This window comes from Amblyomma maculatum, chromosome 1, assembly GCF_055883805.1.
Source record: "Amblyomma maculatum isolate TAMU_Amacu chromosome 1, ASM5588380v1, whole genome shotgun sequence".
Lineage (NCBI taxonomy): Eukaryota > Metazoa > Arthropoda > Arachnida > Ixodida > Ixodidae > Amblyomma > Amblyomma maculatum.
This window is the reverse complement of record NC_139344.1, coordinates 41,593,039-41,609,069: the sequence shown is the minus strand read 5'-3', so window position 1 is coordinate 41,609,069 and position 16,031 is coordinate 41,593,039. Positions and strand designations below refer to the sequence as shown.

General features: G+C 46.4%; 1 pseudogene; it reads right to left on the bottom strand.

The window, feature by feature from the left end:
* Positions 1–1,312: 1,312 nt before the first annotated feature.
* The window catches only part of LOC146202195 (P protein-like), a 40,610-nt pseudogene continuing 25,891 nt past the window's right edge, over positions 1,313–16,031 (bottom strand).

The window sequence follows — 16,031 nt, the reverse complement described above, 5'->3', positions numbered from 1 at the left end:
AAATATACTTTAGTAGTTTTTAAGCTCACTGACCCATTATGTACTGGTTTGGTTTGGTTTGGTTAATCACTATATGCGCGTTACGTCCCAAAGCGACTCGGGCTACTAGAGACGCCGTAATAGAGAGCTCTGTAAATTTCGGCCACGTGGGGTTCTTTTAAGCGCACTGACATCGCACAGCACACGGGCATTAATTTCTTTTCGCCTCGATCGAAAAGCGGCCGCCGCATCAGAGATTCAATGCCGCGTTCTTGCGTTCAGCAGTCAAGCGCCCTAACCACCGACTGCAGAGGGGTAATTAATTACAAGTAATCAATTACGTAAAATTTCAAGTGATCGCTTTTTGCACAGTAACAATTTGGCTGCTCAAAAATCTTTTTCGGTAATTGATTGCAAGTTATGAATTCCTCTGCAGAAAAGGTTACAGAGGCGAGGCGTCTGCGACGATGTGATTGCATGAAATGGTTAGGCCGCTCAGCGGCGTACATGGCTGTCTGGCATGTTGAGATTTCCGCGATCTTCATTCTTGCGCCAGCTTCGGATGGCATCTGTTGCAGTTCCGCGATTTAAAGCCAAATGAGTGTCTAGTGAAGAATGACGTCACGAGCTCCACTAGCTTTTGGGTGAACAATTCAACCAGTATGCGCTTCCACACTAGAAGCCGATTTTCACGGCAGACACAATTTTTTTTTTCACCTTTTTCAGCGACCTAGCTACAAAGCGCAGATATTCATAGAGGATGGGGAAACAGGCATGGAAGAAATGCGCAATTACGAGCGGGTGAGCAGGGCGTACCCCAGCTGCGCTTTGCTAGACCATACATACGTTGCATGGAGCAAAACAATCAAACTGCCGCGGCTACATCGGCCAATGACAGCTTTTAGAAAACGACCTAACTGATCGGTAGAGTAATTTGACCTGCAACAATGTTTTGCGTGCCGACGCCGGTATATTGTAAGCGGCGGAAGGAAGATTATATCCGGAAACTGGCGCTTAGGAGTAATATCTATAGGAAAGTTGTTGTGGGGTGGTTTGAAAAAGACTGGTTTTTAGACCTTCATTTAAATCGCAGTACAGTGGCTTCCTGCTCTCCGGCTGAATCGAAATTCAGCCGCCAAGGATGAGACATCTGCCATTTATTGCTTAGCAGCGAGCTTCCACGACGACAAAACCTTTCTGCAGGTCAAGATGTCGCAAACGGATAGCAGTTGCCATCGGTGATCAATGTTGCCTTTGTGAATAACTTAACGACTCGCGTGAATTAACGAGTGCTATGAAATTCGCGTCAGCATTGCCAGCAGTTATACGATCCTTAAATGAAAAACTCGAAGAAGCTGAATTTGTAACCGTGTTGCTCGGCAACTCCGGCGCAAACAACATTGGCCGAGGCACAGATGAGAGTCCCGTTTCCTGAAGAGGAAATTAATAATCAGACTTGCATTGGAATGCAGTACATAAGAGGGTCAGGAGTACGCGATTTAAAAGCTGCTTAAAACTTGCTTCCCTTTAGGACATCTGCATACCTGAGCAGCTGCCCAAGTACTTAGCACAGATCAAATTAACCGATGTGTTCCGCCCATATTCTATGGACCATGGGGTGTGGCACTCCATACGAGAAAAAAGTGGAATGTTATTTTGATATGCTGCCAACCTTTATCGCACTGAGTAATGTACCCATGGACTGGTTTATTGCGGTAGTAACTAACACATATCACAGGACCACTGACAAGGTGCTGTCGGGGTGCAGAAGTAGCTGAGCGATCCCTGAAAGCTCCCGAAGTTTGGTTCGCAATACGGCGTCATCTTTGTAGCAAAGTTTGGTACCAGTTTACTAACTCCAAGGCCAATGACGCCACGTGGCATGCGACAGCCACACAAGCAGCCACTTGTTGCAATGGGTGTTGATACCAAATACCGTAGCAATTAAATAATAAATCTTCGTCCTCGGAGTACCCGCGTAAGGTCTCAAAAAGAGCGCAAGATTTGAAAGTTTTCCCAAATACTCCAGCTAGACTCTGCGTTTTGATACTTGTAGAAATAAACGGTGTTTATCCGACTTGACTGTGCCTGAATAAAGTGTATGCATGAGCTCGTGTGAAGTTAAAGTCGGCACCGACGATGCATGCAAGCCTCAATTAGAGAGCTGCCCACAGCCGCGGACAGTTTGGTCTCAAGGGCAGCCATGTGTATGTATTACTACCTGCACTGCCGAAGAGCTTTTTTATTTGTGCGTAAATTCACCTTCATCGACCGACCGAACGCAATCTCTAGGCAAAGGCCTCCCGGTAAGTAAAACTCACCTCCCAAGCAGGCTCCGAAGTAAACTAAAGGTCCAAGCTTGAGGCCCAAGTCGCTTTCACCAAGGCCGCTCACAACCTTGATCTGGAAATGCAAGGTAAAAACGACGCATTTCTTTCACCTAAGAGGAAAGAAAAGCATATTTTAAAAATGTGCCTAAAACTTTAAATGCTCCCATGACGTGATTTCATCGCTGGAAAAAAAAAATTCCACATAACCATTATGGACTATTAAGCAGCTCGAAACGAACGAGGCTGGCAATGAAGAAACAGACTACGGGGAGGGCGATGAAAGATGAGAGGACAGTGGACGAATTCATGCCGTGTCGTCTGTTTCATCGTAGTCATCCCATCTTTCCACGATGCCTAATATTCCCCGATAATCGACCGGTTAGCCCACATTAAATGAGAAGCTTTTTGCCGAATAGCATCTTGAACAGCACGAAAAGAAAAGAGAAATTGAAAACACTATCTATTCAGCTACCGAATACTTTGAAACCCTTTTAAGTAATATTTCCTCTGCATACAACTTCACTGTGTGTACATATTATCGAATGACTTTAGCAAATAGTTCCTGCCGAAACAATCGTGCTGTGAGACCTTGCGCGGACGAATGAAGAACGCGCGCAAAGGTGTTCGCACCAAGAATCCAGGTAGGACGAATGCTTCCTTTCCCACAACATAATGGGTGCTTTTATTGTTTTATTTTTACAGATTAGTAGTTCGAAAATTTACCTACCTGAGTTTGGTTTTTCCAAGCGAGTTGTACGGGAAGGCAGACATTAGTACAGTCTTTGTGAAGAATATACAGCACAGGGGGTTCTCTTCAAAGCCCTGTGACCAGCCTTCTGTAATCATTACTGGAATATTATACGTAAGCTAGAGAAGAGTGAACGCGAGATTTGTCATTACGAGACTTCAAACACTGGCGATGCTCAACGAGTGCAGCTTAGAAGCAAAACCATCGGTCTATTTTTGATAAAAGCTGTACGGTAGCGATTCATGAATCGATCGGTATCGATCGGTATCGATTCATGATTCATGATTTCATGAACTAATATTCATGATTCATGAATCAACTAATACCCCTTTGCCACGGGCAGGAGCTGCCCGTGGGAGAAAGGAGTAACGTGAATTCAAATGTAATGGTAGGTTTATTTTTTTACGAGGATACCGTAGTTACGCCTCTTCACGGCGTTGCTGCGGCCACCCGAGGTCTCACTTTGGCTGTCGGAGTATTTATTTCACAATAAAAACTTGCCTACGTTGGCACAGAAAAGTAGTGGGCTTTGTTTAGGGAAAAAATGCATAAAGGAACTTCTAATCGAGGATAGTGTGCAACAGACGCTTCGCACAAAATCTGTGGCAGAATGGCAGGCCGAGTTTCAAGTTGTGGCCGCTTCAAGCCACACACAGCGGGGCAGGAAGATTTTTGAAATCCGAGTTGTCACATACCATCACCACGGACGAAGAAACAATGCCTGAGCGCTTTCACCATGACGGTGGTGAAGGGAATGTTGTCCACGAACGAGGACGCTAGCGCTGAGACCCAGGTAATGATGATAATGGAAACAATGAGTCGCGAGTCTTTTTGCACGCTACGGATCCAGTTCTGAGTCAGGTGGCCCACGTACAGGAGCAGCTTGAGTTCGACCAACGCCTGCAAACCCACAAGCAAAGCTGCAGCCCTAGCGTCTATAGGATGAAGAGTTCTCATCAACGCGCAATGATTCTCACATTAACATCTCATACTGAGTGAGAACGCTCGGACACATCGGTGATTACTGGCCGTCTTGAATACCTTACAGAGCTGGGCTACATCGAAGGAGAATGAAAGTGAGCACGCGCACGAGGGTGGGTTGACGGTGTAAGTCTTTGCACGCATTACAATCATATCGTATGTACCGATATTAATCGGTGCCATATGAAGTGAGCCTCCCCGCTCCAACCACGTGACAGCCTTTTAATCACTTGCTTGAAAATACGAGACTGCACGGAGGATAAACAGAGCATAACATATGCAGTTTATTCATGCAAACAATCTGAGCAGCTTGCATACCAAGTAGACTTCTCTAGTTTGAGAAAACATGTTTAAGTGAATAAAAGGAGAAGGAACGGTAATAAAGTCGTGAACATATTTAGTGCTTCTGCATACAGAGCGATATAACCACAAAATTATGAACAGAAAAACAAGAATACAATACAAGTGCAAGGTAGTAAATGTTTGTCGTTATTTGGGGCTTGTTTTTCAGAAAGAACAAAAAAAAAAACCTGGAAAAAGTACACATGCAGCTTATACAATGACAGATGCAATACAGTCTTGCAAATTGGTCTAGCTGTAGATGACTGATGATAACTGTTGTTGCATGATGAAATGATTAACTAGTAGCTCAGTACATGAGAAAGAAGACTGATGTTATACGGAACGATCTTAAGTGATCCCAATTTATGTTAGCTGCGGAGTACTGTATACTCTCTCACATCCATGACGACAGACAGCGCACCGAAGAATATAAGCGTCGTCCATTCCACACGAGCGATGACCGCATCCAGTTCGCGGGTGTCTGCCAGTACCATTAGCATCACGGCGCCGAGAATTGCAATCCAGCCTGCGGGTGCGGAAGACAAAACGTGAGCATATTTTTAGAGAAATATCCACAGTCCTGCAGTTGATGCCCAACAAGTCTTTTCATAGTGCCTAATGTGCTTGCAACCATTTTAAGACCGCAGTCCGCTGATAATTAGATTGAAAAGGTTTGATTCTTACTTATTTCCATAGGCAAAGTTGCAAAGTTGCAAAGTGAGCACTCGTAGTCTACTTCATATATGGGTATAGTTTTCAATAAAATCTGCTAGAACACTGGTTACTGTTTATGAAGGTGCCGAACATCAATGCGATTACCCGAGGACTTGAAAATCTGCAGAAGAACTATTACTTCACATTATGCTTTTTTTTTTTTTTTTGTACGCAAACTTGCCATAAGGCATATTATATAAACTCATGTAAATGGTTTTCCGTGAGGAACCGGAGCAGGCTCCCGCTCTTAGCGTTGTCGGTGAGCCATTTAGAAAAGTCATCTTCCCTTGTTGTGGTTAGACCCACTTCGCGCAGAATCTTTGTCCTTGATTCCCTTGTCCCTGCACAAGTCCATAGCAGGTGGCGAACATCCACTTCTGCAGCTGGTGTGGAACACTTTGGGCATGTGGTTGGTCCGATTTCAGCTTGCGATTCCCATCGGCATTTTACCGAAGGGGTAAGGGCCGCCCCAGCTCTTATCCTTCTAAGGGAAACCTCCTCCAATCTCGTTAAGTTACGAGGGAGTGGGAATGTACACGGGGGAATGAGGGCACGTGTACTTTTCCTTAAAGAGGATGCTAAAATGGAAACAGCGGAACGGGCATCGAAAGGGAGCCTGGTGGGGGGCGCATTAGTGTGTGGAACTTCGTGTGTGAGGTGGTCAACTTTTCTCTGCTCAGCGTTCTCAGCATTGTCTTGTGTCCAATGTATCTGGATGCTTATCTTTGTTTTTTTTATTGAGTGCGTGGATTTCCTGGGTAACAAATAGCGTCTTCGTCACTTTCTTTAGTTGTTTTATGGCGGCTAAGGAGTCTGTATAGATGTGGGCTTCTGTTATCGAATCTATTTTATTTATGGCCTCCATAGCATCGCGGATTGCATAGAGTTCCATCACAAGCGGGTCCGGGTATTCTAAAAGATATTCTTTATGTACCTTTAGTTCGCTGTGTGTTGGACTAGTAGCTGCTGTTCTACCGCCATTTTCTATAATTGATGCGTCCGTATATGCAATTAAGGTACCTGGAAGTGCATCAACCAGAGGTCGAGATGCCAGCTTTTCTTTGCGACGAAGCCGAGTGGTCTTGTTTGTCGTGATAGTAGTGAATTCCCAAGGAGGGGGGTCAGCCATTGCTGGTGTTCGAACTGCCACTTCGTTGTACAAGGATGCTATGGGCGTAACGTACTTTCGCTTCATATCCCTTGTTGCCTCTCGTTGTTCAATTAATTCTGTCAACGTATTTATCTGTGCAAACTCTTGGAGAATAGGGATAGGGGTAAGTTTTGGTAAGGCCGTGATAGTGCGCATTGCGTTTCTATTTATTGTTTCCAATTTTGCCCATTGCCGCCTCGTGAGTCTTTGGAATTGGGCCTGGTATAGTATCCTCGGCTGTAACACTGATTGTACAAGACGTCTTGCCATGTCCGCTCGAGCTCCTCCTCCCCTAGACGAAATGCGTTTTATCAAGTTTAAGGAAGTCGCAGCTACTTTTTTCACCTTATGAAGCCATTGTGTTCCTTTGCCGGATTTGTGAATTTCTAGGCCAAGAACTCTCAACTCGTCCACCTCTTCCAGTGCCTGATTTCCAATCTTTAGGGAGACTCTTTGCGTTGCCAATTGTTTTCTTCCATTCTTGTGGGCAACATGAATGTAACTGGACATTTCAGGTGATAATTCCAGGCCTGCACTTTACACGTACTCATCTATGGTATTTAAAGCCTCTTGCAGATGCCGATTCTGTCTGTCAATTTGTTTATGAACAGACCAAATCGTGACATCATCTGCGTATATCATGAACCCCACTTCTGGTATTTTAGCTAATTTCCACGCCAATGGGATCAGTGCGATATTAAATAATAAAGGTGCTAACACTGACCCTTGTGGCACGCCTCTGTTCGAGGTGTAATTGCCAATTTGTTTTCCGTTCATCCGGATAGAAAACGTCCTGTCCTTAAGCAGATTATGTACTGCTTTTATGACCTGCAAGGGAATGCCCATACATTCCATGTTGCTAAGAATCTTGGCATGTAACACGTTGTCGTATGCCTTCGCCATGTCGGTAGCCACTACAGTGCGCACTAGGTGGCTATAAGGCGACACGTGTATGACCTCTTCAGCGAGCACAGCCAGTCCATTTTCTGTCCCAAGGTTTGTTCGGAACCCAATTTGTCGAGCATGGTATTTTTTATTACTTTCCAACCACCATGACAGGCGGGTGGCTATCATCTTTTCATAGATTTTGCAAATTGTGGGTGTTAGCGAGATAGGCCGCAAAGATTCTAGACTTGTGGGAGGTTTCCCAGCCTTTGGTATTGTTACCACCACCGAGTGTTTCCAGCCGAGTGGAATGTCTCCTCCTTGCCATACCTCATTTACCACATCCAACAAGCCGTCAACTGCGGCTCCTTCTAAATTCTTGAATACTTCATAAGGAATATCGTCATGTCCAGGCGCAGTTTTACCATTCGCTTCTTCTATAGCAGCCAATAACTCCAATTTGGTAAATGGTAATGTTATTCCTGTTTTATCAACCGCATCCACTGTCGGTGAAGGCGCCGGATAATGTGCGCGGTTCGGGAAGAAAAGGGCAGCAGCCTGATCTGCAAACTCTTCTGGTGTAAGCTGTAATGCGAGTCTAATACTTTCTGCATGATCTTTAACCTGCCGCCTCTTTTCCATGCCATGGAAAGTCCTCCAGAGGGCCTTGTTAGTCGTTCCTGAGCCCAAACGACTGCACCACTCATCCCATCTCCTATGAGCCAGCTGTTTTTCATATCGGCGTGCCTGTGCCGTCACTCTGTTTACCTCAATTCTTCTTTGCACGTCTTCAGGATGGCGACCAGCCTGTATCTCGGCCCGCTTTCGGCGTGCCCAAAGTTTTAGTAGGTGCAAGTCGGGAGTTGGCTGATCTTCGTTCACTGTAGTTGTAATGGTGTGATCCTTGAGTACCGTTTGAAGGGTGGTAACGAGAGTATTCGGGCTAACTGAATGCGTTCGAGTATCCTGCCGTACACCATCCCAATGTGTAACAGACGCTTTCTTTCGAATTTTCTTCATATGTCCCAAATTAAGACCAATACCAATGGGGACATGATCACTACCCCACGCATCTAATTCCGCCTGCCATTGCGGTGCACCAGGGCCCTTCCACCACGTCAAGTCTGGTGAGCGTGTTTGTGTTGCAGGTAGTGTTACGACTCCTGGATGATTTAGCAGTGTAAATTCCATTTCTGTGAAGGCAGTATGAACTTGATCACCCCTTTTAGAATCATAATCATATCCCCATACGGTGTGCGGAGCGTTAAAATCTCCACCGATTAGTATCGCAATTCCAGGGTATGAATGGCGAATATGCTTAACCCATCCAAGATTAAGCACTGTGTTTCTTGGCCGAGCGTACATGGACACTAATATAAGGGGCGTTTTGTTCGGACGCGTGAGTACAGCAACTACTTCCTGCTGAGTGTTGCACCACTTGCTCAAGTCAAGTGGCGTTTGGGGAATGTTGGCCCTAATGTAAACGGCAGCTTTTCCTGGTGTTTCGGCCTCTGCTCTTGCTCGTTTATCAGGGATAGAAGGACAATGGTACCCTATATATCCTGTTATTGAATATAACCTATTGTGCTCCTGTATCAAGAACGCCCATGAATGTAGCTTGCCGTACAATAATTTTGTATTTATTTCCCCAACATTATGCTTACTCGGAGCAAAAGTGTACACAATGCAGTGGCCAACACAGTCAGGTTAAAATTAGGCAAACAACGCCATCAGTCCATCTCTCGGCAGCGTCTAGAATCTTGACTGCACCTAAGAAACCTTTTTCTATCTGTGGTAGTGTTACTCCCCTAGTTCCGATGAGTTGCGCTTCTGTCCTGCCAAATGCGAAACAGCTGCGCAGCAGGAATGCTGGAGCCCTCTTCTAATCTAAAAATCATTCTGTACCATTAAAAGCCTTCCTTGCCTAGCTCATCTAGATGGGATAGCAGCATGACTGGTTGGTGAGCTGGTGCACATGCTATGAATAGCTTCAGAACATGGTTTGGTTTGTTTGTGGGGTTTAACGTCCCAAAGCGACTCAGGTTATGAGAGACGCCGTAGTGGACGACTCCGGAAATTTTGACCACCTGGGGTTCTTTAACGTGCACTGACATCGCACAGCACACTGGCGCCTTGCTTTTCGCCCCAAGGGAAAAGCGGCCGCCGAGGCCGGGATTCGATCCCGCGTCCTTGGGAACAGTAGTCGAGCGCCGTAACCACTGCGCCACCCCAAGGCTTCAGAGCATGATACTCATGATAAATATGCTCAGATACGTAGCGTAGAAAATACCAACACAAGGCTCAAAAAGCGCTTGCTCCTTTCGGTAGGCCTAGTTGCAGGTTGCCTATCGCGCCGCGTCGAGCGCTAGCTCTACCCTTAACTCGACCTCATAAACATAACAGCAAAGAAAAGAGACCCCAGATATGCTGCAGCCACGGCTCCATTCGGAATATGAATTAGCAGGTATGCGACGAGTCGAAACGAGATAAATGCCATGGCTATTGATACCCCCCCCCCCCCTCTCCACTAGCTGTGTCAATCGCAGGCATCACCAGGAGATTGTGTCTGCCGGACGCCTTCCTTCGTAAAGCTAATTCTTTTATTACGCTTCACTCCAATATTAGTGATGTGCACGCTTCGGAAGCACATCGCACAATAAGTCACTTTCCTGCAGGACCAAGAACATCGCAATACTTAATTCCGCGTAGTGAGTGGTAATCAGCGGCTACGGTGAAAATAATATATTATGCTTGTACAGTGGTGTCCCGAAAACACTCTATGCGAAAATCCATACAATTAGATTCTTCAATAAGTTCCGGCCGCTCAGCGTTGGATTATGCTGCTATTGGCTCGTTGCGAGCGCGCCACGTACGATAACACTTCATGCATGCAGACTTCGGCTAGGGTTCCGCCGACGCCAATGACACTGACACCACAGAACCAATAAATGCACACTTAACAGTCTTTGCTGTTCAACTCGCCCGCTGAATTGTGTACATAGAGTACGCCAGAATTATTTTAACGAGCGGCTAGACCCACCGCAATGCCTCGGATGCATCTGCATATGTCCATGGACGCCACTGGCCGATTGGAACAACGATTTGGTAGTAAAATGGGACTATAAGGTCATAAGACCTGGGGAGGGCCTCATTTCCCAGAAAACCCGGCATAAGAGTTATTATTGGAAAATAATGGCCATGGATCTCGAAGGTCGTAGCTGGCAACCGACATGGCCGAGCCCCGATTCTTCGATTATCTGTGCGATCTAACGAGACCACATGCTATCATGACGTTTGGAGCAGCTACCAACTCTGTTTACTGATTTGAGGTGGGAACATGGAATAAGAATCAACCTTAGTACTCTAGCTATGATGTCGAGCAGGACACATTAACCCTACGCCACGCAGGCACGTCCATAGGACTTCATATGTCGGATGTTCGCCCCTACGCTATAGCGTCACACTCTTAAAGGCGGTGACTAAGTGTCCTCCATAATTGTTTTTCACGCAAGAGACTACTTCACTTGTCTAGTAGCGGCAAGCGCGCTGAATCTTTACGCATACCTAAGGAGGAAGGCACGTGGTTTCACCCAAAAGACACTCACCAAGGGTAAGATGAATCTCGGGAATACTCTACAGAAAGAAGCGAAGGATGACCGCTGAAAAGACCACGGTCGTCTTGACCAGCAGAGCTGGTTCGTGGATCCTGTACTTCTCGCTCAGAGCCCGTAGATTCTCGTGGAAGTCTGCTTCGGCCTCCCTGCATTGCACGCACACACAGAGGATTGCGTTCTCCGCTTTTCGGCCCCTGATGCGCCTTTGTCGAAAAGTCACATGTTGGGCGTACTTGCGCCAGCATCTGGTGTCTACAACACGTTGCCAGCGTTCGGCGAAATTGTGTTTAACAATAAAATACAGCGAGAGTGCGATAACGACACGAGGATTGTACAGTCCGTAGCCCTAAAACAAAATTACCTGCAGACAGCTGGTACTCAAAAACAACTTACAACCCTTGATATCATTACTAATCAGTACCATGTGGGCAGCTTTGGTGTAGCCGCTCTTTGCCACATGTTGAACAACGCTGATGACAATGTCGTTTGGAGTTTACTATTCCATCCCTCAAGAGAGCAGCAAATCGTCAGGACTACGCACATGTAAGAGGCTGTCTTGCCGTCCTTGGAGGCGGGCGTTCTTCCGGCCGTCGCTGCGGTGAACGTGGTCGAGCCGGCGTGGTGGCTTCGCTTGCTCTGCTGGCGTACCAGCTTGCGCCTCTTCTTGCGCAACACGTGACGTACGTGCGTCTTGTCGCGGGAGTACTCGGCCAGAGAGAACACGGCCTTCTTCCACACCTGGATCTCGTGGGCCATTTTTGCATGGCGAGGGAGGACACCAGCGTAGAGTGTAGCACAGGAAAGTATTTTGTTGCCGTCAGACAAGGTTCTACAACTGCTCCTTCAAAAGCGTTATTCATTTTTTTTCCCAACTTAGAGATCATATAAATCTCAATTATTGCACGACAACGAAATTAGCCCCGTTAGCGTGCTTTTGTGTGTCCGAATAATAACCTCATACACCAAGGGTTGACACATTCAAATTTTCATGTCTTATTCGAACCATGGTTGATTGAAACAGACTCTATTGCAGTGTGTTTACAAGGTGTCGCTTCTCTTAAATGTTTCAACAGCAGCTGTAAATGCTTTTTTTTTTGTAAGTGTATTTCAAAGGTTGTTCCCCCTAACCGCCCGCAAGGGCTTAACAGTATTGGAAATAAGTAAAATAGAAAGCACGAAATGAACAACGCGGGAAAGAAACGACTCCGTCGGTTGGCGATATAGCACACCGTGATCCGCCACCGCGCGTTCCATTGCGCATGCTTAAATCACTGATGCCGATAGATGGCGCCACATACTAGACTTGCCGCATCGGAACCAATCAGCTTGTCCGCCCCGCGCACGAGCGGTAGAGGGTCACGGTGGCGGATCGCAGATCACGGTATGCTAGATCTCTATTATCTGTAATGGAGAACGTTTCTTCTACAGGGTCTGTACATAATAGACAGACTGAAGCTTCCTTATTAACCCGTGCTTGCTTTATGTCGCCTGAGAATCCCACCTTCATTTCTCTACAGTAGTGCGGCTAATAATGAACACTAAAATCATATCTGTATTTGCTGCCCTCTCCATCGATGAGTATTTAAAACAAACAATACACAAGTAGACAGCAGTTGCCTTTGGCAAGTAAGGAAAAAATAAGCACCGAGGTAATCTTAGCATTGCGCCAAGCGGAGCTTGTTCACATCCCGGCAGAAGATTCGCAGGTAGATGTAGGCGCCCACTGCGCAGATCACCACCACAGGAACCATGTGCGCTGTGATCGTGGTGAAGGACACTCCCTGTGGATGGTGCAGAACATATGTAGGATGGTTATCCCTGAAACGTCGGTGCGTTTTCATTTATGCTATTACCAAGTTTAAAAAAAAAAATAGGGCAACGCAGCAACCGTCTAATGTTTAGGCCGTGGGTAACTCGGCAGCGCATTCAGTTTCTGACGTGACTCCACTCGTACTAGAAATTCCACTTACCCCATACAGCGAAGCCTCTTTCGCTCAAGAACAGTTGATCTACTCCTGGTAGTAGTTGTAGCCAGATCTTTTTTATACCTCTTCAGAAGTGTTTTGGTTTGGTTGGGTTGGGTTTAACGTCCCGAAGCAACTCAGGCTACGAGAGACGCCGTAGTGGAGGACTCCGGATATGTCGACCACCTGGGGCTCTTTAACGTGCACTGACATCGCACAGCGCACGGGCACATTACTTTTCGCCCCATCGAAAAGCGGCCGCCGAGGCCGGGATTCAGTCCCTCATTCCTGGGAACAGACGAGCTCCATGACCATTGCGCCACCCTGGCGGGTCTTCAGACATGGTGTCAAAACTATTCAGTAGACTAAAACGTTGCAAATTACCAAATGGATGTTTACCAATTCCCCAACGGGGACAAAAATAAGCTAGTAACTATTCATCGGCATCCAAAGAAGCGCATCTCTACACATTCGTAAATGCTAGTGAGTTGTTACTAACCTGATACGATGTGAAATGCTGTTAGCAGCCGCATGGCTGCATAGAAATCCATGGTCAAAGGCAAAGGCTTCATTGATCATGCAACTTAATCAGCCTATCTATAAGATGGCAGCGATATTGAAGGAGGGGATGAGGTGGGAGGAGACGTGTGATAACAGCGGACAATACAAACACTCGTTTGGAAGCATCAAAGCCTCGCACATCTTCAATTAAAGCAGACATTCTTTTCTCACCCAGATGTAGTTGTCATTGCTCAACGTATGCAAATGGGCAGGTGAATGTTTTACCATAGCTGACAGGCCAAGATCGACTACTGCGGGACAAAGACGCACATATAGCTGCCGCCCTACAACATCTCTAAAGATACACCGGTTGCTATGACTCCATATTTAGAATTTCACGAGTACGTACAGTACAGCTTCGTGGCAATACGTAGACACTGCCTCTTTGTCCGCTCCGTAGATAGTGGGAGCTCAGAATGAGGTGTGCCGATAGTAGTGGGGCAACGTATTTTGTCACAAAGCGTCATACGAAGTGCACTGAGGGGCGCAGAAAGAAGATCATGATATGTGCAGATATGCTCTTATGAAATGTGAACCTCAGAGCACAAGAAATAGGCTTCTTAAATCTAAGCCCAAAGAATTGGCGTCATATTGATCGTCAGAAGCTATGAGGTACTTCCTTACACTCGTTTGAAAGAGCGAACAGTTTGATGAATATATTAATTTCCTCATTGCTCGGAGAGGTCTGAGTTTAAACAAGCCAACAGTGCGAAGTATAGTGTTAAGGAAATGTATTATTTGAAGATGCAAGCGGGATTAGAGATTCGTGCTTAACCGGGTTCTAAATTTTGAGTGCTTGCGCATGGCACGCAGTGTTACTTGCATTTCATATGCACCAAAATGAGCCACCGCAAAACGGGCTGATATACCAAGATTTCGATTTGTTTGGCTTAATACCAGAACCACTGACTTATCACGAAGAGTTGTCCATCAACGTGTAATGCTCGTAACAAAACAGAAGAGGTTCGCTCAGAAGATTAAGCACTTACCAGAGAACGGACGCTTAGATTGGATATGATGATCACATTGGGAGGATCCCCTACGGGTGTGGCAGCTCCGCCAATGTTGGAGAATATCTCAAAGATGATAAGCATATGCTCCGGGTCAAGATCCATTACTTCACATAGCCTATGCCACAGGAACACGAAAGGAGGAGTAATCCGGCCCTGCGCAGCAGACAAGTCTGCCTAGACGTGATCAGTCTAATTATTGCGAAGTTGTGATTTATGAAGCAAATATGAACTTAATTATTAAGCAATCAATTATGAAGCAAATATCTAAAATTATTTATGAAATAATGAAATAATTACAACTCGACCGAGCCCCATCGTCTGCGTACGCATTAACCTGTATCAAAAATAAGGATCTCGTTGTTTCAGTTCTGTTTACGCGCTGCCCGAAGTTGGAGTAGCTTCCAATAAACGGTTATCAATTGCCTCACTGAAACATTTCACCAGGGAGGCTGCTCCTAAATGCCTATTTAGGTACTTCTTATTCCATAACGATTATTCTGACAATGAACTGCTATCTGGTAGCCGACCTGACTAACTTGGTAGTACAGCTGTGCCAGAGAAATGCAACCCTGAGTTCACACAGCGCTAAATGACGACGGTTTCTTCAAGAATGAAGATTACAGTCCAGTGCTATGGCGCACGCGTACGCCGAGTTGAATATAAAGCCTAGATATATGCCTTGAGTTTCAGTGAAGGTTGTGGGGCTCCGCAGCCCCTTTAAGTGTTTTAAACCGCGTGCGCGTCTTTCTATTTGTATTGTGTTTGCACGGGCAGCGCGAGTGCGCATGAGCAAGCAGATAATCTTGGGGGCGTGATGTTAGCGGCGACAGACGACGGTAGATAAGCGCGTCGGAAGCAAGGCGCGGGGCCTTTTTTGCCCCGGCGGAGAGGGCGGCGCGGGGCAGCCGGCGAGCGTCATGAACCAGCAGGGTGTGCACGGACGACTGGAAGATCGCCGACACGAAGATGGAAGCAGTGCCTGCAGGAACGCCTAGGCGTACTCCTGTGAGTTGCTGTCCCGCGAGGAGCAATGTTTCTTGTGCTGCCGTTAGCGCTTTGGCCCTATTGCTCGTTTTATTCGCTCCGCAGTGTGTCTTGTTTCGCCGCGGTAAGGCCCTAAAATTCTTCCCGCTTTCCGTTGGTGTTCTATTGTCGAGAGCATGAACAGCCTGTTCTCAGCGCAGTAGCACCTTATGTTTCTTTGTTTTGCTTTTTTTGTTTATCCGGAATAAACCAGTGTTTTTAAGAGACTGGATTTGTCACTCGTAGGGCGAGAACATGGCTCGCGGACCGCTTTTTTTTCGAAGGCGAGGCCTTCATCTGGCGCCCAACGTGATTTTAGCTTGAGCTTTGGTTTGCTCCGCGAGTGTCGCAACTTTAGTGAGAACATTCCATGTTTTCATGCCTAGCTATGACGGATAATCTCAACTTACCTGGCGCAAGCGCCCAGTTGAAAGCTGAATCTCCACCTCCCACTCATGCGGGTTCTATGCATGAGCACGTAGTAGACCGGAAAAGCGAACCGTCGGATTTTCAAAGCGGAATTATTGGCCTACTGTGCCAGCTACTTGCATCAAAAACACAATTCAGAGAAATGATGGGAAGCGAGCCAGTTTCGTTAACGCCCACTCCCTTGTATCGCAATAACAATCTGCAGCTAAATTTGCCCGTGCCGAGGTTTGAAGGATACGCTGACAAGAAATCGGTTTGCGATTTTCTTCATGAACGCGATGACTATCAGATGGCGATG